Source organism: Emys orbicularis, chromosome 12, assembly GCF_028017835.1.
Source record: "Emys orbicularis isolate rEmyOrb1 chromosome 12, rEmyOrb1.hap1, whole genome shotgun sequence".
In the NCBI taxonomy this organism is placed as follows: Eukaryota; Metazoa; Chordata; order Testudines; family Emydidae; genus Emys; species Emys orbicularis.
In genome coordinates this window covers 26,285,024-26,308,493 of record NC_088694.1, presented here as the reverse complement: position 1 = coordinate 26,308,493, position 23,470 = coordinate 26,285,024, and the positions used below count along the sequence as shown (strand labels likewise).

The 23,470-nt window shown below is 48.2% G+C and overlaps 1 protein-coding gene across 1 annotated transcript in view; it reads left to right on the top strand.

Moving 5' to 3' along the window:
* TP53INP2 (tumor protein p53 inducible nuclear protein 2) overlaps positions 1 to 23,470 on the top strand; it is a 51,915-nt gene that overhangs the window by 3,646 nt on the left and 24,799 nt on the right. The gene's annotated exons all lie outside the window — the stretch shown is intronic.

Sequence of the window (23,470 nt, the reverse complement as noted above, 5' to 3'; positions counted from 1 at the left end):
AACTCTTTGGGGCAGGGACTGTCTTTTTGTTCTGTTTGTACAGCACCTCACACAATGGGGACCTGGTTCATGACTAGGGCGCCTCAGTGCTCCAGTAATATAATAATCTAGTTTATAATTCTGCCACATTTAGTCTCAGACATATTTAAAAAAAAACAACTTTGCCCTTCAATAAGTTTTCCCCCCACTCTTCCCAATAGCAGCAGAGAGACCTGCTTAAAAAAAAAATCCAATTGTCACAGTAAACATTCCATGGTTTACATCAAAATCTCTGAATATCTGAATGAATGTATGAGATGCCAGCAGTTTTAGTTTGAGGAATAATTTTGCACTAACATCCAGTGCTTGCAGCCAAGAGTAAAGACCTCTGAGTTCTAATAAATTATTTCTTTGGCCCTGATCCTACAATAAGCTCGGCCCAGGCAGATCAACCATGCAACCCACAGAGCCCTAACTGAGCGCTGTGCAGATACAGGGCTCCAACCCCATGGTGCTCATTGTAGGATTGAGACCTTTGTATTTTGAAAGTAAAATGTTCCAGATTAGCATTCAGTCTTATGGTTTTACATAAAAATTAGCAATTGGCCTGTTCATCCCTTGATAAACATATATACAGGTACTCCTATTAATATTGTTACATATCTGCATCAAAAGGAGACCAAGGTGGCTTCAAAAAATCCACATGCTAAACCATGGTGCTTTTGTATATCCCAGCCGGTTGAAACAAAGCCCAGACTTCTGGGTAATGTCTTGAAGTCTACTCTTGGCTTTTCTCCACATACAGCATGTAACATATTAAATTTATCCTCAGTGAAGTGCCACTGACTCCAATGGATTTATATCAGGGACAAATTTGACCCATTGGGTGTTGCTTTCAGCAAAGCGGTTTTCACTGTGGGAGTTGCAGTGTATTTGTATGCCTGGGGTTTGTACTTCTCTCAACTTCTCACCCATGAGAGCGAGAACACCCTTGTGCCCACTTCAGTGACAGAACAAAACTATCACCTTCAGTGAGGTGTTGGGACAGGATTCTTAAAGGGATGCTGCCAAGCATAGCATTTTTTGGGAGGGTGGAAAAAACCCCACACCTTTCCTTCTCTCCACCACAAGTTACTTAGAGTGGTTATTTTGTCACCTGAAATAGCTATAAAACCCATGTATGATGTATGTTTGCTTTCTGCATTTCACTCAGCTTGGAGAATGAAACTAGATAGTTTCATTTTTCTGGTTCTCCTGCACAATGCCAGAGTGCCTTGGTCCACAGTACGTGAGCAATCAAAGCAAAAGTAGTCTTCTCCACTGAATGTAAAACTTACTGATAAAAACCATTTTTCTTCATATTAGATTTCCCAACTACAGAGCACCTCTTCAGCATTTAATAACTGATAAGGCCCCGAGCCTGAATTCAATCTTCACAGACCGACCCTTGAGCCCAAGTGACACGCTACTGGAGTCGATGGCTCTACATAGGTCCTAATCCTGCAATTGGCTAACTTTGAGCATCAATTAACATGGACAAAGTTCCCTTTGGGAAATGCATTAATGGATTTAGTTCACTGTTAGTTGGCAGCCACATATAGACACTGGAGTTGATCTGCAGAGATTTTTTTTTTTTTTTTTTTTAAATGATGGATTAAATGCACTAACCCAGCCTTGCAAAACTGCTCTGAAGATTTACGAGCCCAGGAACAAGGTCTGCTCCCCCACCCTTTGCTGTGAAGATTGATGTTAATGAAGATATTGATATGTCACTCATCCATCCAAAAAAAACTCATTACTGTCTGGGTGACCACAATGTTGGAAGGCTGCATACAGCTCCTCACCCTATATTTTTTGCTAGAGCAATAAACTTAAAATGTGTATTGCATCCCCTCCAGTGGCTATTAGGATAACAGCCTTACTACTGTTGCCATATAATGGAGTTTTTCCTTTAGCTAATGGTGTTTAGAGGTGTGTGCCGTGGTGTCAAAGGTCCCATGCTCAAGTGCTGCTGCTGACCTATGAGTGTGGGTGATGCTAGCACATCTGTGTTTTAAGAGCTATGGGGTTTATATATTTCCAAAAACTATCTGCTTAAGAATCCTGGTCTAGTTAACATCTTGGGATTGTGACATTTCTTTCATTGCACAGCATTTTCCAAGAATAGGATGATTATAGACACCAAAGGAAGGAATTATTTGTGTGTCTTTTTTGTAGAACTAGCTGAAAATAGCATTTCCCAAGAGCATCAGCGGAATGCACTTGATTTGTGCCTCCAATGCATGATAGTGACGCCTGTATGGGGTATTCTTAGCTCCGCTTAGGAAGAATGTAGTGTTTGTCGTCAGTCCCTGTCCTACTGTGTAGTATTTATGGAAAGTTTCTGGGATCATGGTGCCATTTTCTGAGTAGTATTACAGCCTGCGATTCTAGATCTCCTGCCCCTGTTAGCTACAAAGAAACAGACTCCTACTCCTAGCTTCAGCAGGATTCCTATGCAACAGAGGTCTTTGTTGCCATTCCTTTCTCCTATTCTTAGCTTCTAGGGCTATTTGCAGAGACAGTGATTCACAAAACAAAGCTAATTATGTATGCAGATTATGGGGAAAAAATAGTTAAAGCCTTTAAACAAACTCTTATTTGAATCTGTTTAAGTGCTTAAAAATATGGAATGGTTGGACTTTTCAGAAGAGTGATGACAAACTTAACCCTTAAGAAGCAAGTTTATCCTTAAGGGGGTGTCATTTGAAGACTGCCTACTTTCCACAGTGTGTCTGCCCACTGCGGATTGCTGTTGCAGGGAAGAGGTAGCCTCTTGGTGCTGGAAACTGAGGATGGGTCAGGATTCAGAATTCTGACTGGTCCTCTTCCTTCTGTTGGGGCCACTCCAGTTGGCTCACCTTCCTCTGCTGGCAGTGTCAGAATCAGTCTTAAGGGTGGGGGCCAACCTGGGGAAAAGGCAGTACTGACTGGAGAACAACCTATACAAAACCTTGGAAAATTCTGCCTGGGATTAGGGGAGTGGGAGGTGGAGAGGAGAAAAACCCAGAGGAATTTATAATCCAAGTGTCAGCCAAAATGTTGTACCACAGTGACTACTTGCTTGTATGCAGGAGAACTGGGTGTTTCTTCTGCATATAGCGAGTTGCTGCTCTGGGGCTTGAGGTTGATGTCTCACAGATGGCAGCTTGTATCACACAACTTGGTGGCACCAGCCACATCTGTGTTTGATTTCTTTCCCCCCCCCCCCAATCTCTCCAGCCCAAACAAAACAAAGCTTTTGTCCATTCATGCAGCACAGTGTAGTCCCATAGCTGTCAGACTGTGAGCAGATGTCCCCTACCCAGAGTCATCCACAGATAGTCTGGACTGTCACTCCATGGCTTGCTTCCTTTGCAGCTCGGAAGGGGGAGTAGATTTATGTACAGTCCCTAGACCCTACTTCACACCAGGACTAGGGTGACCAGATGTCCCAATTTTATAGGGACAGTCCCAATTTTTGGGTCTTTTTCTTATATAGGCTCCTATTACCCCCGACCCGCTGTCCTGATTTTTCGCATTTGCTGTCTGGTCATCCTACACCAGGACACTTTGCTCCTAGACTCAAGGAAGTGATGCACAGGCAGGGCCAAGGCCAGACCGTGCTCGCCTACCCAAGCGATGGATGCTGTCCCAAGCATACAGGAGTCTGCAAACCTCCAAAAAACTGCACAGGTGTTTTCCCTGGGTGCCCTACAAAGCGCTCCACAAAGCAGCTGTGGGGTTCTGTTAAGAGGGAAGAGTTTGTGGGGAGTTTATCACTGTCGTTTACACCGTGCTAAACACTAGAACCGGTTGGAAAGAATTGGGGGGTGAGGGGGGTGGAGTCTTTCCCTGTGGAAAGTTTGACTTTTGATTGGGGGGGGGGGGGGGGGAGTCAAAAATTGGAACTGTCCATTTAGGAATTGCCATCATAGTGCCTCATGGAAGTTGTAGTTCATGCTCCCATTCTCCTCTGTATGCTGGCCTCAGTGATATAACTGCATCTCCCATGCTATGCCACTGTGGCCCCTTTTAGGGAAGATTCCACACCCCCACCTTTAATTTCAGTTAGATGGTTGTAGGTTTTGCAGTTGCCAAATGCTGTTAAACCATGTTGTACCCCAGAATTGGTGCATTTCACTGGTGGGTGCAATGATTCCTGCCTATCTACTTGGAGACAAGAGACTATCATTACTCTGAACACTGGAGTGGACAAAGCATCTAAGACCATCTACATTACAAGAACTGACTCCAGGGACAGTCTTAGATGCAACTTAGTGTAGACAGGACCCAGCAGTGTCTCCACAACTGGGTTAAAAACCCCAGACAGTCCAAGGCTTACATCTCATTATGGAGAGCAGTAAGGGCCCCTCACTCCCGTCTACATTATTTTTAACCAGGGACCCTAGCTTTTTTCTGTTAGTGGGGCCAAGCTTTTTTAAAATCCAGATAAATGATTGACAGACAAAGCAATTCTCTAACTACTTTAGCACAGGCCTTTTTATTTCCCTGCCTGCTGCTGCAATCCGCGGCTGTACCATTGCAAACAATGGATTGGTGGAACATTTCTAAGAGACTGAGAAGCAGTGTGTCTGCACCTTTGCTGGATGCACTGCAGATGTGAGGGGGCAATTGGCGGGTTACTCTCTAGCCATGAAGACAGCTGCTAGCTGCCCACAAGCCTTGGCAAATGCTGAGTTGATCCCCTAGGAAGGGAATGTTTTCTGTGAATGGCTGGGTGCTTTATGGCACAAAGTGCTAATCATGTTGGACAAGAGCCACTGATTGTAGGGCATGGGGAAACAGCCTGATCCTGCCTCCCTTGGAGTTTTGCCATTGATTTTAGTGGGAGTGGGCTCATGGCCCATGTTCAGATCAAAGGTCATGCCAGCCCTTGTAGAGAGAGCTCTCTCTCTACTACAGATGCAGAAATATGCACTTTGGTCTGAAAACTGCTTTCTCAAGCTATCCATACAGGACTGTCCCCCAGCTCTGAAATGCAGCTGCCTCTAGGATGAAGGGCAGCAGTCAGTGGGCTACAGTCGTGCAAGTAGAATTCAATTCTTACTGGTACGCTGTATCAGCATGGGGGAGAGGGGACGTGGCCTCCCCATATGATCCCACCCCAGGGCCCCGTGCTCTCTCCCTCCCATGTTACCTGGGGTGGGGGGCGCTCCCAATGGGTGGACAAGGCACAGCTGCTGTGTGGGCTGCTAAGAGAAGAGGAGGGCTTGCTCTCTGGAACACTAGCCGGCTCACAGAGTCACACCTGCTTTGGGAATTGCCAGCAGAAGAGCTTCAAACCAGCTCCTTCTGACAACAGAGAATATTTTTTTCAGCCACACTGGCAACCAAGCCTCACGCCGGCAGCTCCTCTGGCATGGCTGTACTGCCCCCAGCCCTTCCATGCAGCTGCATCTCCTGAGTCCTGTCCGGGCTCTGTGCAGCAGCCCCGCTGGAGCCCAGTGCTGGGGTGGCTGGGGGGAGAACGAGAGTAGGGGCGGTACAGCTGCATCAGAGGAGCTGCCAGCGTGGGGTTCTGCTCCTTTCGCCGCTGTGGTTTCCAGGAGCACCCTGAACCGCGGGGCTCTCCTGGGAACTGAAGGGGTGAAAGGAGCAGAACATGGGACTGCTGGGTGGCCCCATGCGGGCAGCTCCTCTGGTGTGGCTGTACCACCCCCTAGCCTCACGCCCCCGCCCCCCCAGCACTGTCCTCCAGTAGGGCCGCTGTACAGACCCCAGACAGGAGACGCAGGCACACAGCTGCGTGGAAGGGCTGGGGGCGGTACAGCCGCACCAGAGGAGCGGCCGGCGTGGGGCTACCCGGCAGCCCCATGTTCTGCTCCTCCTGTGTCTTTCTGGTACGCTGTACCGGCTATAAATAGCTTATTGGTACAGCGAACCGTACCGCCCTACTTGCACTGCTGGTGGGCAGTACCGGCAAAAGTGCAACAATCACACATGACACAAACATGCCCAGAAGTGTCCTTCACTAAGCATGACCCTTGTGCATTCTTTACAGTAAGCCTTGAATGACCGAGCTTGGCATCAGCTATGCCTGATGTTGCAACAGGAGTAGAAAAAACATGTTGGCCAAGGACACCCAGGCAACCCTATCTCTTATGAAAGGTCTTTCAGGCCCTTATCTCTCTGTGCAGGAGAGATAAGGATCTCAGTTTGAGGTTTCACTTAAGCGATCATCAACTAGATGGAATTCAGTTTCTCTGCCTTGGAAGGCTGTAGACCTGAACTGCCTCTGAAAGCCCAAACCTGAGATTCCAGAGTGTGTAGACATTTCAAACCTGATCCCTAGGCAACTGAGCCCTCCCCAAGTCATTCTGCATTATCTTGTAGGACATCCCCTGGATTACACTATGTAAGATTGGCAGGCCACTTAGGAGGTCTTCACATAAAGAGGAACCTGTTGCTGTAAGTGCCTTTTGTTAACTACTTCCCCCTTCCATTCATTGTGGAGGTTCATAGATGGAGGTAGGGAGCAGGAAATGGAGATGGTTTTGAAAGGAACCTGCTCACCCATAAAGTAATAACTAGTCTGCTAACGGTGGTCATGTTTTCACTGCAGAAGTAACCCTGATGGCTGGCACCTGGTTAACTGAGCTTAGGTGTGAGCAGCCACACTGCAAAGTCCTACCCCGGTTACCAGTACTGCACTCCATCTGTTATTAGGGCTCCTGGGGGCAGGGCTGATGAAAGGGGGACAACTGTACTAGGGCCCCAAGCTAAGCCCCCCCCACCCCCCAAAAAAACCATAAGTCTGTGTAAATAAAGTGCAGTGGGCCCCAGCTTTCTCTCAATGGGCCTGCCTGGGGGCATATCCCATTGGTCTTTGCATTGAAGTAAGCTCAGCAGCTGAATTCCTGGTGAATTGTCAGCTAACTAGCCTGTTCGCCTGGGCCCAAGTGGAATTATGGGAAGGCTCTGGAGGACTATCAGAACTTGAGTGATTTAGTTTGTGTCCTCAATGCAAAGTGAAAGCTCCAGCTGGGCCAAAAGCTCCATCAAATCTGTGTGAGAGGGTGGTGTGTGGGGAAGGAGGAGGGCTCAGCAGCAACTCCCAAGTTTACTCTGCAGTGAAGACAAACCTTGTGTGTGTAGAAGTGGCCGTACTAGTGCCCCATCTTCTCTCCTTGTGTTTATTTTGCTTTAAGTTCGGGTAGTTGTAACAAACCATATGGTTCTAAGTCCTTCAGGCAAGGAGTGGAGACCTACTCACCAGGGGGGATTCCCTGACTCCATGTGGGAAAGGAGCAAGTTGGAGGACTTAAGTGTTCAACTCTAGCTTGGAAAACCATAGTTAGGTGCAGCACTCAGAACCCCCTCCACCAAGTGTGTAGCCAGGGTTTTTAAGGGCCCCTTTACAGACAAACTGAGGAAACAGTTTGCAGCTCTCTCTTTAGCATCCAGTGGCTCAGAATAAAACACTTGGTGAGGGAGTGAGGCGGGGCACTGTCAATTTAAGACTCAAGTAGCATGTCACTGCTATCCCACCTTCCCAAAAGGGGGAACCAGTCGATAGCAATTTCTGAGGGTGTTGCTTAGTTGGTGTCACTATGGGCAGGTTCCATAAGAATAAGCCAAAGGCCTCCCTATTTTCCCTTTTGCTATGAGCCAGGCCTGGTGACTATCCTCACACAACCCCTTATTTCATGCTAGCAAGACCCCTGTCAAGCCAGTATACAATTAACACCATGGGGGCCAATTCATCAGCTGGTTTAAGTCAGGAGAGCTCCACTGAAGTCAGTGGCATTACACTGATTTACAACAGCTGGAGATTTGGCCCAGAGTCTGTATTCCCATTAGTAAGAACCCCTTGTGCCCTTACTGAAATCTATCTTCCACTGGACACACCGACTGGTTCGTTGTTCCAGGATTGCCTACACAGGTTTGTTATTGTAGGGTTGCTCATGGCGAGCACTGGGCTACTGTTAATTATTAAACACTTGTGAAGACATCGTTTCATGGCCTTTGACAACAGATAAGAAAAAGCAATTTTGGGGCATACTAGACCTAATTGTAGCTGCCTAGCTGGTAAAGGTAATAGCTTCAGGAATATAGAGCCTTGGACAGTGGCTAAAGCAGGGGTCTGAGAGCCAAGAATTTTAGTTTCAGGCACTGCCAAACTCAGTGTGTAACTTTTGACATCCAACTTAACTTATCTGTGCCTCATTCCCCCCTTTACCACCTGAGAAATAGGGATACCACTTCCCCGCTTGGAGGAAGGTTGGGCATCAGTTAAAGTCTAGACTCTAGAGTGTTTTATCTTAAAAAATATATATATATATTTATTTATTATTTCCATTATACACTCTGATGGCCTAGTTTATAACTCAGCCCTAAAATTCACACACAGGCAAGAAACTTGCTATCTTGGGGGGCAAATCTGTGAGCAAGGTGCAGACTTTAGAGCAACAAAAGAGAAGGTCTGTGCTTTCAAACACTCTTCCATTCTAGGATCTCAGAAAACTCCTGGATTCTTTAACCCAGAATGCTTTGGGCTACTAGTCTGGTGTTTCCAGAGAGGCCATGTAGAGCTGTGTTGCTTCTTACAAAAACCTGGATAAGATTGCCCCTTCGCCAGGTATACACAGGTATACAAGTGCATTTCGTTTTCATTCCAGCAATGGACTCGTTTTAGATGCATTTTACATCACGGCAAATTATAAGACAAGCGACTGCCTCCTACTTTAGGCCCCGATTCAAGAATGTACTTAAGCACATGCTTAGCTTTAAGAATATGCTTAAGTCGATCCCTATTTAGCAAAACACTTCAGCCCATGTTTAAGTTCTGCTGAAGCCAATGCTCATGGCTCAGTGCTTTGCTGAAGTAGGGCCCTTGTAAATGAACTGGAAGGGGACCACCAGACTCCTCCTCTTTACAGGCTCCACCTGGCTCTCCACTCCCCTCTTCCTCTTGCAGGGCCAGTTAGTTTTCAGTAGGTTGCAGAATGGGCCAGACATTACGTTTGTATGTTGTTCTGCAGCAAACATCAGTTAAAAAAACAACAACCCTATGACTGCAATTCAATATGGGACAGTTGCCAAGGGAAGTCCACGTGTAGGCCTAAAACATTGTCAGTGACCTTATAACTTAGACCACTTTCACAAACAGTGTAATTTAAGGACACAGCAACAACCTTGGCCCTGGTGTCCCTTGTTATCAACCAAATTCAACCCAGCTGTAACACCTCTGAAATGGAGTTACACCAGGGATCAATTTGGACTTATACATATATGTGTATGTACAAACACTATGTTGTTTAACAGTGAAGGCAGCTCAAGATAAACAGCCAGCAACATAAGCAGAAAAGAACCTAAGCAACCAACAGTTACATTCTGTTGTATAGTCAACAAAACACCTAACCTGTGACAATTTATAGAATGCTTATGACCAGGTCCTCATCCTACTTATACCAACTGAGGATCTGGCCCATAACCCTTAACTAACCCTTTCAACATATTTGTTTTAGATCTCCTTCCCTCCTGATCTGTTTTGTTAATTAGAAGGAAAAATCTTAAGATTTAGAGAGCAATTTAATTGGAGTGAGAGAGAGAATTCTCTCTCACACACACACACACCCCACTAGGGTTGCCAATCCTCCAGGATTGTCCTTGAGTCTCCAGGAATGAAAGATCATCATGTGATGAAGCCTCCAGGAATACATCCAACCTAAATTGGCAACCCTGTGTGTCACATCAGGCCATAGATTGGGTTGTGTTAGTCCTAAACTTTCTGTACAACTTGCTCACATGACAGATGTTGTGCAAAGAGACATGATAAAGTTCCAGTGCTGTATTGCTAGAAGAAGGCACACAGTTCCATGGTAAAATTCAACTGACTTCTGCTCTTGGCAACATGTGCATTTAGCAAATGTAGACACATTCATGAGCATTCAGATGACTTGCTGATGGAATCTAGTACCTGCCATGCTGTAAAGGGGAGCCACCCACATTAAGATGTTGTAACAAAACCATGGCAACTCAGGAATGATCACTTAGATCTTCCAATGCTGCTGTTGATGGGACCTCAGATCCTCCTGCTCCAAAAGCACAGCCCCCCAGCGACTCTCTATTAGTGTAGGGCCTCTGACACACAGCTGAGCTGTTCTGGTTCCATCCAGCAGAAGTCATCAGGGCACATATGCACTAGCCAGTTAAAGCAGTAAGCTTATATATATATATATATATAAATAAATAAATAAAGATTGCTGGATCTGCAGAGAAATTAGAGCAATTTATGGGCTTAATTATGAAGTGGGCTCACAGAAGCCAATATAAACTCCCAGAGAGCCCCAGTATCATGGCAATGGTGGATCTCATGCACTAGGAACCATTTAGCTTAGTGCAATTTGAAATGGAGACAAGGGCTCAGATCTGCCGATATCTAAAGCTCTTCCTGCTGTCAGAGAAAGTAGATCTGCCCAACAATCCCAACTCCGTGCCCCAGAGGAAAGTGAAAACCATTCTGCTTGGGATGGGGAGGGGAAAATCCTTCCTGACCTCAGATTTAGTAGGGCAGATTCCCTGAGCTTTCTGCAGCCTCGCTTTGAGCTCTGCCCCACCTAGAGCCAGCACGCTTTCTTCACGCTCACTTGGAAAATATCTAGCAGGCGTAGGACTCACGCTAATAATTAACAGTCATTGCTGTAGGGCCCAGAGGCTGCTGGGATCAGGGCCTTACACACTGCACAGGCAGATAACATGGCCCTGTCACAGACATGAGCGCGCACACCCCGACCTCAGCTCTCGGGAACAAAGTGATGTTTGCTCCGATTCAAATTCCTGTTGTAACTTTTGCCCTTCTTAGTAGCACTATATTTATGTAGTTTGCCTGCAACGCTAGTGCCATCTAGGAGGGGGATGCTGATGAAACAAGCTGCACTTAAGGCTTGGTCTGCCCTGCAGACTTACGTCGGTATAACTACATCCACCCTCCCAAGGGACACAGCTATACGGACTGAACTCCCGATGTAGGCAGCAGTACGTCGCCAGGTGGGCACCGCCCATTGACATAGCTATCGCCGCTCAGGGAGGTGGAGCGCCTACACCGATGGGAGAAGCATTAGATAGAGTCGTCACCAAGCGCCGCTGCAGTGTGTATGTGTAAACAAGCCCTAAGGCAGGGTTGGATTAAAGCAATCTGTCATCCTAGGCACACCCCTGGCCACACCCCTGTTTTGGCTCCTACTCGCAAGCCATCTGATGGGTTGGTGGGATGGGCAGGTTGCCACATCATCTCTGGGGGCACATGGTCTCCCTGGACCACCCAGGCTTCAGGGAGTTGGGGTCTGTCCTGAAGGGGGGAGAATTTATGCCCCAGCCACCCAGAGGCCTGGTTGGTATTGGCCAGGGCCCTCTCACAAAACAAGAGTCCAGGGAGAAGCTTACGAGCTTTATTTCCCCTGCCTCCTACACCCGCAACTTACTAAAATACCGTGGCTGGGCTGCTTGGACCTGCCTATGTCCCATGGACTCACCATGGGGCTGGCAGCTGCCCCTCTGATCTCCTGACTGGAAGCAGGAGTGCTACAGGCCTGTCCCAAGAAGGGAAGAGACCCCTTGTTAAGTCTCTCTTGGCACCTGACCCTTTGCCCATTGACTTTCTGGGGCCAGTGTGAGGGCACTGGGGTATAATCAGAGGCCGTGCTCTAGACGCACTTCCCCACATGCCAATATTCACACTGCAGCACCACTATGGGGAGACCCTATAAGAACAGGCAAAGGGTGCTGGATTTCTCCACCACTCTGGCTGGAAGGAGCCAGTCTCATGAACAAGCTGGATTCATAGGTGTCCAGTGTCAGTCTAGTCCGCTTAGAAGAGTGGAGGCCTCACAAGCCAAAATGCAACCGGTTGGTCTTATTTCCAGCCTGAGCAGCTTGGCATGTTCCCTTTCAAAGGCTGGTTATGTGCCAGCTGTGAAATCCACAGGAGCCCACCATGAACAGCCTCTGTCCTCTTCATCAGGTCAGAATGTGTCAGTTCCTTGCCTCTCATGGAAATGGCTTCCCCTTCTCCCTCAGCCAGGACAAGCCCTGTGGGAGAGCCATGTTCAGCTGCATCCCACTCTGCTCAGGAAGTGGGAAGCCAAGGCCTCTATATAGTGTGAACCACAGATCTTATTCCAACCCTCCCTATACCCTTCAGAGGAGCTCTATGCTTCAGACAGGTGCCAACTGCGTTGCCCATGTTTGCTGCTTGCAGCTCAGTCCACACCGTGGCATGAACACAGCTCCTCCCTCCATCGCCTTTTCCAGGGTCACGAAGTGATGGTGTCAAGAGGGAGTTGCTGACTGGACTAGGGGCTTAAAATCCTTCACTGCCCTTAAGGGCCCAGCTGGGCTCATTGCAAGCAATTGTCAAAGGCTTGGATTGAGTAGGGTTTTAAAGAGACTCAGGCACAGGGAAGAGTCATTTCACTTACCAACATCCTTTCCTCCTAGCCCCCTCATTGCTGATCTGAGCCATCAACAACTCTGTCACTTCTGCTCCAGAACAATGCTCTGCAGTTCTCTAGTGACATCCAGCTTCAGACATGGGGGGCTGGGGAGGATTCAACCCAGGGCAGTGGACCCGTATGAGCAACGAGGCACTGCTTACCCCCTGCCCCATGTTGAGGCCTGTTCTGGGGCAGATTTCACCCTTGAGAGGGAGGTCACTTCTCCCCCCCCCACCCTTTTACAGATGGGAATATGGGGGCGGGGGGGAAGATGCCAATATTTTCAGAAGTGGCCATTGATTTGGGGTGTCTGAGTTCCTGAGTGCTCAGCCTGTGCCCCCTTGGAGGTGGTTTGCAGAGCCGTGGAGCACCCACGACTCCGCTTGAAGTCAGTGGGAGCTAAAGGTGCTGAGAACCTCTGCAAATCAGGCCCAAAGTGTGTCTTAACACCCAACAGCTGAGCTGCTCCCCCAGAATCTCACCCCCTTTGGAGGACTCAGCACTAAGTGACTTGCCCAAGGTTGCACAGAACCCAGCTCTCCTGACTCATGGACCAATGCGTTAACTGCTGAACCATCCTTCGTCTGCTCTCCCTGGAGCCCCTGCCCAGTTCACCTACCGATGCCATGTGCCTCTGTATGTTATCGTTATGATTGCTTCCCTCACAGTGCTGCACTCTCTAGGCATTCGTTATGACCCCTCACATTCATATAAAGCACCAGCAGACACTGGCCCAAAGGGTTTAAAAGGCAGGAGATAGCTCATTGTAAATGAAAGTGTCTCTCTTAGGGCTGAATCTTGCCATTGTTCCATGGAAACCCTACGAAGGCAGCAAGAGTATTTCTGAACGGCTGCCAGAGTGAGATAGTGGTTCTTCCATTGGCCTGGGAATGAGAGCTGGGTTCTCTAGCGCCAAGTCTCTGTACGAAGCTGAGTTGGCACTTTGTGTCTAGGCCTCACAATCCCCTCTTATAGGATTGGTAGATGCACACTTCTGAAGGGCTGTACGGTCTGCGTTTGAAGAGTAAACTCGTAGAGCGCTAATACTGGGGCTGATCCTGCAGCATGAGCTCATGGGAGTAATCCCACAAATGTCAGTGGGCCCATTCTGGATAGAGCTCCATGCGAGGAATGTTATATGGATTCTCCTCCTCTCAGTACATGGAGGGACTCCACAATTTAAATGAGACGCTCTAATGGTTTGTAACATGCAGAGAGGGCTGCTACAGGAACTAACAGGGACAGCTTGAGTGCATGTGTATGGAGATCAGGAACTAAGGTAGACCAATCATGTAGAATAAGGAAGGTGATGGTTGGAGATATCAGCAGCTCTGTAGAGGAGAGCAGATGGCCCTCTTCTTATAGGGAGAATGGCATTGTTACCGGAGTGATGTGACCCTCCCTCTTCCCTAGCTCTACAACGCCCCTGTTTATCAAGTTCTGTAAGACTGCATGCACAACTTTTTTCTAATTGAAAGCTGACTTTCATCCATCTCTTGTGTCCTCTCCACATCGCCTGCATAGCAGTTCCCATCAAGGTGTTTACACGCCAGATTGATTAGCTTTGATGCTGCCAGTTACACGGTGTTCTCCAGCTTTTCATAAACAATGGAGCAAGTCATTAAAGTGCTCCGTTGTGCTAGTTACCTAGACTGTGCTTAAGCAGTGCCCCTATCTTGAGACCAGACCTGAAGGGCATTCATAGCCAGTGAATGGAAAGCTTCCTGAATGCTTTTTAAAAATAGTTGAATGCAAAAAAGTTCAGCTTTACTGCAGCACCAGGGAATCAAGTGCTCCATGGTCAGCAGTTCAGGTGGTTCACATGACCACATCGTGCCTCGGCAGTGTTTTCTTTTCCTCTGTGTTAAGTGTGAGCTGTGAGGTGTCTATCACGTTTTTAAATAGGATGAGGTTTAAAGCCCTAGATTTGCAGAAGGCTGAACGTCAACGTGTGTTGACACAAAACATGCTCCACCAGCGAAGTGTCAGGTGGCTTTACACCCATAATGAGTTTATAGACAAAATGCCCACAAACAAGGATGCCAGACATCCCAAGGAATGCAGCCCAGAGCCTATGGCAGGGGTCAGGGCAGAGTTAAGGTCCAATCTATACTCTAAAGTGGAACCATGTCATAACCAGAGAAACCATATTGTAACTGGCTCCCCCAGAGCAATTACATCTGCACTGGAGATTGGTACTACCAGGGCACAGTAGGCCTTTGCAGCAGATAAGAGGAAGCAGAGTGCAGTGGGCTAAATCCTGGCCCATGGCTCCACCCCCTCTGGACACATAGAAGGGATGGAAAGTGGCCCTAACCAGACAGCTGGGCCTTCATAAGAACAACCATACTGGGTCAGACCAAAGGTCCATCTAGCCCAGTATCCGGTCTTCCAACACTGGCCAATGCCAGGTGCCCCAAAGGGAATGAACAGAACAGGTAATCACCAAGTGATCCATGCCCTGTCACTCATTCCCAGCTTCTGGCAAACAGAGGCTAGGAACACCATCCTGCCCATCCTGGCTATCCATTGATGGACCTATCTTTTTTGAACCCTGTTATAGTCTTGGCCTTCACAACATCCTCTGGCAAGGAGTTCCACAGGTTGACTGTGCGTTGTGTGGAAAAAAACAAAAAAAACAAAAACGTCCTTTTGGTTGTTTTAAACTTGCTGCCTATTAATTTCATTTGGTGACCCCTAGTTCTTGCGTTATGAAAAGGAGTAAATAACACTTCCTTATTTACTTTCTCCTCGGTCATGATTTTATAGACCTCTATCATATCCCCCCTTAGTCGTCTCTTTTCCAAGCTGAAAAGTCCCAGTCTTATTAATCTCTCCTCATATAGCAGCCATTCCATATCCCTAATCATTTTGTTGCCCTTTTCTGGACCTTTTCCAGTTTCAATACATCTTTTTTTAGATGGGGTGACCACATATGCACGCAGTATTCAAGATGTGGGCGTACCATGGATTTATATAGAGGCAATATGATATTTTCTGTCTTATTATCTATCCCTTTCTTAATGATTCCCAACATTCTGTTTGCCTTTTTGACTGCCACTGCACATTGTGGATAGTTCTCTGAAAACATCCACTCAGTGACTCCAAGGTCTCTTTCTTGAGTGGTAACAGACAATTTAGACCCCATCATTTTATATGTATAGTTGGGATGATGTTTTCCCCATGTTCATTACTTTGCATTTATCAATATTGAATTTCATCTGCTATTTTGTTGCCCAGTCACCCAGTTTTGTGAGATCCTTTTGTAGCTCTTCGCAGTCTGCCTGGGACTTAACTATCTTGAGTAGTTTTGTATCATCTGCATCCCTTCTCTTGACCTATGGGAGTCCCTGGTGGTATAAAGCTGATGCAGCCACCCATTCCTGAACCCAAGCATAGATTAGTGTGCTGGTGTGGCCAGAGAATCTTGCACACCAGCAATTCCCCAGCCAGCACAGTCGTCCCCAGGGGACTATCCCTGCTGGCATAATTTAGAGCAGCCTTTAGGCTGCGTTAAGTTTTCCTGGAGATTGAACAATGTCTCAGCCACGCCCAGGATCTGCCCCCCTTCATTTCAAGGCTTGAAGCAGATCAGACTCAGAACACCCTTCCTGCATCTTGCTAGTGGACTGGTCACTTTCTGCAGAATACAAGAGAAAAAAAAAAACAACACAACAGATGGCCCTTATTGAAACACCTCTTAGCTCAGTAGCATCCAATTTCAGTGCCCACGGTCCAGGAGTATGGATTCCTGGAATGAGCTGGATTCTGGGCACTTAAACCATATTCAGCTATACCCATGGTCAATGGGTGACTTTCCCAGCAAAGAAAAGACCACTGAGCGCAGCTATGGGGAGGCCTGCAGGAGCTTCAGAGAATAGCTCATATGCCAGCCCAGTTACACAGGTGCTTGGGTGAAGCAGCCACATGGAGCACTATGGTATATGATTGGAGTAAGTTCTATTAAAGGATCTCTAACAGGGATATCACTGGTCAGGTAGTCTGCTATACCCTATGGTACTTGATTTACTGTACCTGGGAGAGGTGTACATACGTGGTTCTATACCTGGGACTCGGCCTGAGGTTCTGTGGCCGTTGCATTTCCAGAGAGCTGTGCTTCAGGATCTCAGCTTTGTTATACTTCTAGCCCTCACAGTTGAGAAGAAAGCCTTGAAAGCATGAACTGAGCGTAACTGGTGCAGTATTATCTTTCTGAGCCTGCAGCCAGCCAGCAAGATTCACCACAATGACCTAGAAGTCAGTGTAAAAAAATCCACATTCGATTTTTCAAGAGAGATGGGGCTATTCTAAAACAAATTGCATTTACTAACACAAGAGGTCCGGCCTTATTCATTTCCATGTTTAGTTCATTAAGCCTCTGTTTGTAAGTATTTAGATGAAGTGCTGCAGAATTTCCAGCCTGCTGCACCAGGCATTGCAGAATCCTGGGATCTCGGTGCATCTAGCTTCTAGCTCATCTCAGACTATGCAGGGCCTTACTGGCAGGGCCGGCTCCAGGAACCAGCTTACCAAGCAGGTGCTTGGGGCGGCCCCTCCGGAGAGGGGCGGCACGTCCAGCTGTTCGGCGGCAATTCGGCGGACAGTCCCTCACTCCCGCTCGGAGCGAAGGCCCTCCCGCCGAATTGCTGCCGCAGATCGCGATCGCAGCTTTTTTTTTGTTTTTGTTTGGCTGCTTGGGGCGGCCAAAACCCTGGAGCCGGCCCTGCTTACTGGTACTTACTGCATGCTCGGTGGTTTCAAGTGTGCCAACAACCCACCTCTAAGAAAGCACTGCACCCTGCAATAGCTTAGTCCAGGTCAGTACCATTAAAAAAAAAAGCCATAAAATGTACAAATATAACAAACCATGGCCACAGATACGCCATTGTTGGTGAACCTTAAATACAGAACCTTAGCACCACATGCTCCAGCCCCTACCACTTGAGCTCTGGTTGCACGTGCTCAGGAAGAGGCTCTGAAGAGCTCCTTCGCAGGCAGGGCAGGCTGTAAGTAACAAGTTCTGGGGCTAGACACTAGCAAGGGACAGGGACATGGTCAGGCCAGCGTGTTACACAAAGCTGTTGTGGGCTGGCTGGTTACACAAACCAGCTACCATGTCTGTCCCCAAGACCTTAGTGTTAGCAGCTTTCAGGTCACTCTGCCTCAGAAGGGATAAGGGCCAGTGCTTCACCTGCTTCCAGTCCCTTCTTCCCTTCAGGTCCACCATCTCCCTCGGCAGAATAGGTGGGTTGGTGCACTTGGATCTCTGGTTACTTCATAAGCTCCCCTTCTCAGGGATAGGGGGGGAATAGAGAGTCCACACAAGGCATAGATACAAGTTCTGTCACTTGCTGTCATGGCCTCAGTGGTCTGTCTGGCCCTCTTCACACCCAAATGGCCATTGCCTGAGTGCCACTAGTTTAGTCCTTGGCCCCTCAATGCGAGGACTCCCCATGCCTCAGGGCTGGGCCACCATTCCTGCTTCAGGGCTCAAGAGTCCTTCTAGCCCTCTCCCCTGCCTGAACAGCCCCTCAGCCCTGGATGAGATGCTCCAATAAGTCACTCTTCAGGCAGGAGTCCCTCACAGCCTTCTTCCTAGGCCTGTAGTCAGTCCACCACCCTTGGCCAGCATTGTCTACTCACCCCTCCAGGAGGCACAACTGAAGGTGCAGGAGAGTCTGGTCTCCCCCTCTACCCCAGGCTCCAGCTCTAAGGCCCTAAATAAGGGAACAGCCATCTACTTTAAGGTCTTCCATCCCCATTTCTGTCCCCTCAGGCCTGCTTCCCACACTGCTCAGGTGAGGCCTCTTTGGCCTTTACTTCAGGCCTTCTTCCCACACTTCCCTAAGTCTGCCCTAGACCCTTCCTGGCTAAGCCCCCCTCATGTTCTGCTCTCAGGTTTCTCCCCATAGGAAGGGGGGGGGGGGAGAAAAAGAGAGACCAGACAGCATCTTTAATAGCAAGAATTGCATCCAGCCCAATCATCAGACCCAGCCACATGACCCCACTCCTATGCAGGATTCAGGGAAAACCAGACACAAGAGGCCCAACTCCCTTTGAGGGGCAGCTCACCCTATGACAGCCACCGTCTCAAACTAGAATCCTCACTTGCACAAACATATGAATGCAAAGCAGGGAACTGCATGCAGAACTGTGTCTTGTGCATGCAAGTTCAATTTCCCCAAATCTAGCCCTTGATGTGGTTCTAATCCCTGTTTTTTTTGGGGTCTCATCTGAATATATTTTTCCATTAATATGTCACACCGCCGTTCTGTAGGTCTTCAAGATCTTTATTGACAATAATGAAGTTCAACCCTGCCCCCAGTCCCACTCTGAGTTAGAGAATTACTTTCCCCCCCCCCCCCCCGCCCCATCAGTAAAATTGGGATGGTAACAAGCCATAACATGGTGAAATGCCTGCCCTGGGCTAGAGGCAGGAACTGAACAATGACTGCCTGGCTCTGAACACTATGCTCTAATCACTAGACAATGCTTCCTCCCAAATCTAGAAAGGGACAAACTCAAGTATTCAGCACTGGAGTGTAACTCTGTTTATTTGACCATTCGGACAAATATTGTATTTGACCTTCTCTCCCCTTTAGCGTAATGGAGTTGTCAGAGGTTGTTCTGAAGGAGCCAATTCTGTGCGGTGCCCCCAGGAGATGCAGCCATGGGGAAGAGGCGAGGGAATGGTGGCATTAAGTCATCTTTGCACCCTCTGAACTCTGTGGTGTTCAAAGGATTCAAATGACCCCTGATATAGATGAGAGCCGCCCCAGCTGTTTAACTTATCGAAGTCCTTGAGCTGCCTATAGACCGCAATGCATCCCAGAGTCCCTGGAGCATTACGGGCCTGGCCGAGTCCCTTCCTAAGCTGTTCTCTCACCTTCTTTTGTCTTTCCGTTCAGTTTGTCTCCTCCTAAAACCATCATATGCAAAATACCAAACCGCCAGGCTAGAACTTGTGGGACTATCAGGACATTCACAAACCATCACTCAGTTCTCTCTGCTTGTGCATTAGACCCTTTCCCCTACCTCCTTCGTCTTGTTTATTTAAATGATAAGCTGCTTGGGGGCAGGGACGGGACTACTTTGTTTGTCCTAGTACAATGGGGCATTGACCATGGCTGGTCTCAAGGCACTACCATCATAGACAATAGCCCAGGGCTCGGAACAGGGGCATAATGGGGCTGCTTATGGCAGTCCAGTGCTGGGGGAGTTCTTGCCCAGCCGCCTGGGACACATTAAACGGCCCTTTACACTGCCAGGGGAGCCAGATCTTTTCTCAGTTGTTTATAGCATAGCCAAGTCTCTGCTCTACTCTGCTACACCGTTGATTGATTTGGGAAGAACGTGTATCACAAGGTCTGTATTACACACCAAGGTCATCGCAGATCTGGACCATAACAAACTAGCCCATGTGCTTTTCGTTGGGTTATTTTCTTCTTCCTGCATTGCTGTACATAGTTCTAATTACATACACAAAACCACATTACACGAGCATTATTCAAGTTGCACAGCCAAGATTGCAGTAACTAGGAAATGCCAGGAATGGCCTATGCATTTCCTGTCACTCCTCATAGCCTAGGAAGGTGCTGCAACTCCCCTGCCTTAGTTTCCCTTCACTCAGACCTCCTCAAATACTCCACACAGGCCAGAGGTATTAAAAAAAAAAAAAAGAAAGTGTTTCCCTTCTGGGGTCCTTTCACAGTCAAGGAAGCCCACAGCCCTCCACCAGGGGCTGTGCTCTGCTTCAGATCAGCTTCTTCCAGCTAGCCTCTCTATCTTCCTCTAATCCAGCTCCCCCTGGCCCTACACAAGTAGCAAAGACGCACAAACCCAAAATAAGCTCAAAATGAAGAGTCCTCACCCAGTATCTAGCTAGGCAGAGCCTCTCCTTCCCAAAGGTCTGTCTTCCTGCTCACCAGCAGCAACTCCTCGTCATCCACAGAAACCTTCTTCTCTCTATAGCCATCTGCTAGCCCAGGCCTCTTCCTTATCCACCAGAGGCCTGATCCAGTGTGGTGACCCACAGGTCACATGACTTGGGTAATTTTTCCCACCTGGGGAGGAGAGTTGGCGGTGTTACAGGTGGGCATGAGACCCATTGCCTTTTAAAGGGCCAGCTACCCTGACTTCTGAGTACTTGACTTTGCAGCCTTAATAATATTCTTTTAACTACTTTGTATGTGAGTGCGTGTATGTCATTTCCTAGGTGTTTAAAAAAGCAAACTGAAAAATCAGAAAGTCCACCTTGTGGCATCACATTGACACCCAGATGGGTCATCAGCCACATTGGAACCTTTAGATTCACCACACAGACCTCTGCCACTTGAGCAAATGATAGCAGTAGTAGGTTGTTATCCTTTATATGGAGTAGCACTAGAGGGGGGATAGGACACTTTGCCAGGGGCTTTCACAGATATTTGCTGTCAGCAGAGGAAGGGGTGAGACTCAATTCTTGGGTTCCAGCCCAGGCTCTGGAGGGGAGTGTGCTCTAGTGGGCACAGAACACTTCTGTCTGTTTGTACCCTTCCCAAAGCTTGACCCCTTCTGCCCTATCCCCTCCTACCAGTCCCTGTCTTGTGTCTCCTCACCCTAGGCTCCTTGTCCCACTCTCATTCTCCTCTCTTTTCCAGTCCCAGTCTCCACTCCTCAGACTTTTCATCTCAATCCTGGTCTTGTCCAGCATGTTCTAGTCCCACCCCTCTGGACTCTCCTTCCCAGTCCCTGCCCCCAAGCCCAGGCTCTTTGCCCAACCATTCTCATTCCCGCCTACCTCCCTGGCTTCTTGCCCCCAGTTCCTTCCTTCTTGCTTCCTTGTCCAATCTAGCTCTTTCCCTCCTCTGGCCTCCAGTCTCTTTCCCCCCACCCCATGTTCTCCACCTCCCCTGGGTCCCAGTCCCAGTCTCCCTATCCAATCTCAGTGTGCCTCCTCCCAGCCTCTTTGCCCAGCCACTCCCATTTCTCCCCCTGTGCCCCAGCTCATCAGCAGATCTGTCTCATCTCCTTCTTCCTCCACCCCACAGGTTCCTCAGTCCTAGTCTCCTTGCCAGGCAGTCTGACTCTTTCCTCTGGATCCTTATCTGGTCTCGGTCTCCACCCCACCCCAAGCTCTCTCTTTGATCTCCCCAGCTCCCAATCCTGGTCTCCTTGCCCAGCCTTCTCATCTGACTCCCAGTCCTAGCCTCCCTCCCACCCCAGATTCTCTCTCAGCCCTGCCAGCCTGTATTCAGTCTCCCCCCTCCCCCAGCTCCTTGGCCCATCTACCCCTCTCCCCCTGGTTGTTGAATGAGGCAGCTTTCTCTTCCACACTGTTCCTTCCTGCCCAAGGTACGAATGCAAATGCAATGGAGATGGGCCAGCACGCATGTGCTTTTGATTCTGCAAAACCCCTTCGGTTCATTTTCTTTCCAAGCCCAGGGTGGCTTGGATGTGGGTCCAATTTATACGAGCCTGCAAAATCTGGGCGAGAGGGTGGTCAGATAAGTGGCTATGTCATCTCTTCTGCACTCCAGCAGGGAAAGGGCTGCTTTGAGGGCACGGCGCAATGAAGCACTTTTCCTGCAATCTTTCATTACTCATTGTTCCCAGAGTAGATAAATATTAAATTAAAACCCACCCCATCCAACCACAGGGCCCTCATCCCTTAGCACAGCCATTGATAGAGGTTGTTAGCTCCCGGGCAGCAGCCTTGCCCAGCGGAGAGAGCAATGGACTGGGAATTGGGAAGTCTGTTCTCACTTTTGTCACTTAGTTGCTCTGTGCCTCAGTTTCCCCAGCAGTGAAATGGGGATAATGATACGCAGCTTTGCAAAGTGCTTTGAGGTCTAAGTATTTATTAGAGCTGGAGAGAACTAGTGGACTGACTCAACACATTTCAGTGAAAAATGGGGAGACCATGGCTATTTGTAATTGCTATTTATTATTCTCTTGTGTGAAGCTACTTCTCTGTCTGCAAAAGAGACATTCAGCCAGTTTAACAATCCTGCCGGCTGAGACTTACAGCCCAGGAGTTGCCTGTCAGCAGATGCCTGCTTTTTCCGGGTGTATATATTTAGTGTCTCATCTGTTTCCTCTTGATAAGGGGTGAATTCTGTTGATCAAACCCTAAGACCTAAATTCTAATCAGCTTCCTGATAGGATCATGCCATTATGCCCTTTCAAATCCCTTTCCAGCTTTTCATCTGCTGCCCCAGATTCTGCTGTGTAAATCTGGAGTAACTCCATTGAAATCAACAGGCTCCAGATTTATGCCAGGGGGATGAAGATCAGAACCTGGCTCAGGGTCTAATTTCCACCACTGTTATTAAGATTTATTGGACCCCCTCCCTCCAACTCTCACCCAAGTAGGAGCACACGGTGGGAAGACACGAGGATGCCTGTGACTCAAGGGGTGACTACCCACCCCAATAGCTGTGACCCAAACTTTAATCCTTGTTTAGTTAACTCACCGTGGGGGAAAGGGATAGAGGGTGGCCTGGTCATTTTCAATGCCTTTTGGCTTCCTGCTTCTGAACAGAGGAAGCAGCACTGACATAACCCGGGAAAGTCTATTCTCATGCGTTTTCCTGCCCGGCTCTACAGTCATGAGTGCATCATGTGCTCCGTGTGACCATCTGAACATTTGAGTGTTTGTCCAGTCCAGCCCCTTAGCCCATCCCTAGCTTTTCATAATAATAATATTTGGCACAATATCATAGTTTTCACCCCTCAATCTCACAACACTTTTCACAGATGGGGAAGTGTCAACGTCCCCATTTTACAGAGGGGAAACTGAGGCACAGCAAGGGAAAGTGACTTGCCCGAGGTCACACAGTAGGTCAGTGGCATAGCGAGTACTAGAACCTAGGTCTCCTGACATACAGTCTGCTCATCTCTTATTCCTTATTTAGTGCCGGAGACCTAGCCTGCACTTTGCAAACTCTGTGCGAGCGCCAGCGCTAGGCTGGTTTGTTTGCTCTCGAGGAAAACAGGTCAAAATCAATAAAAGCAAAAGGGGGTGAGGGGAAGGT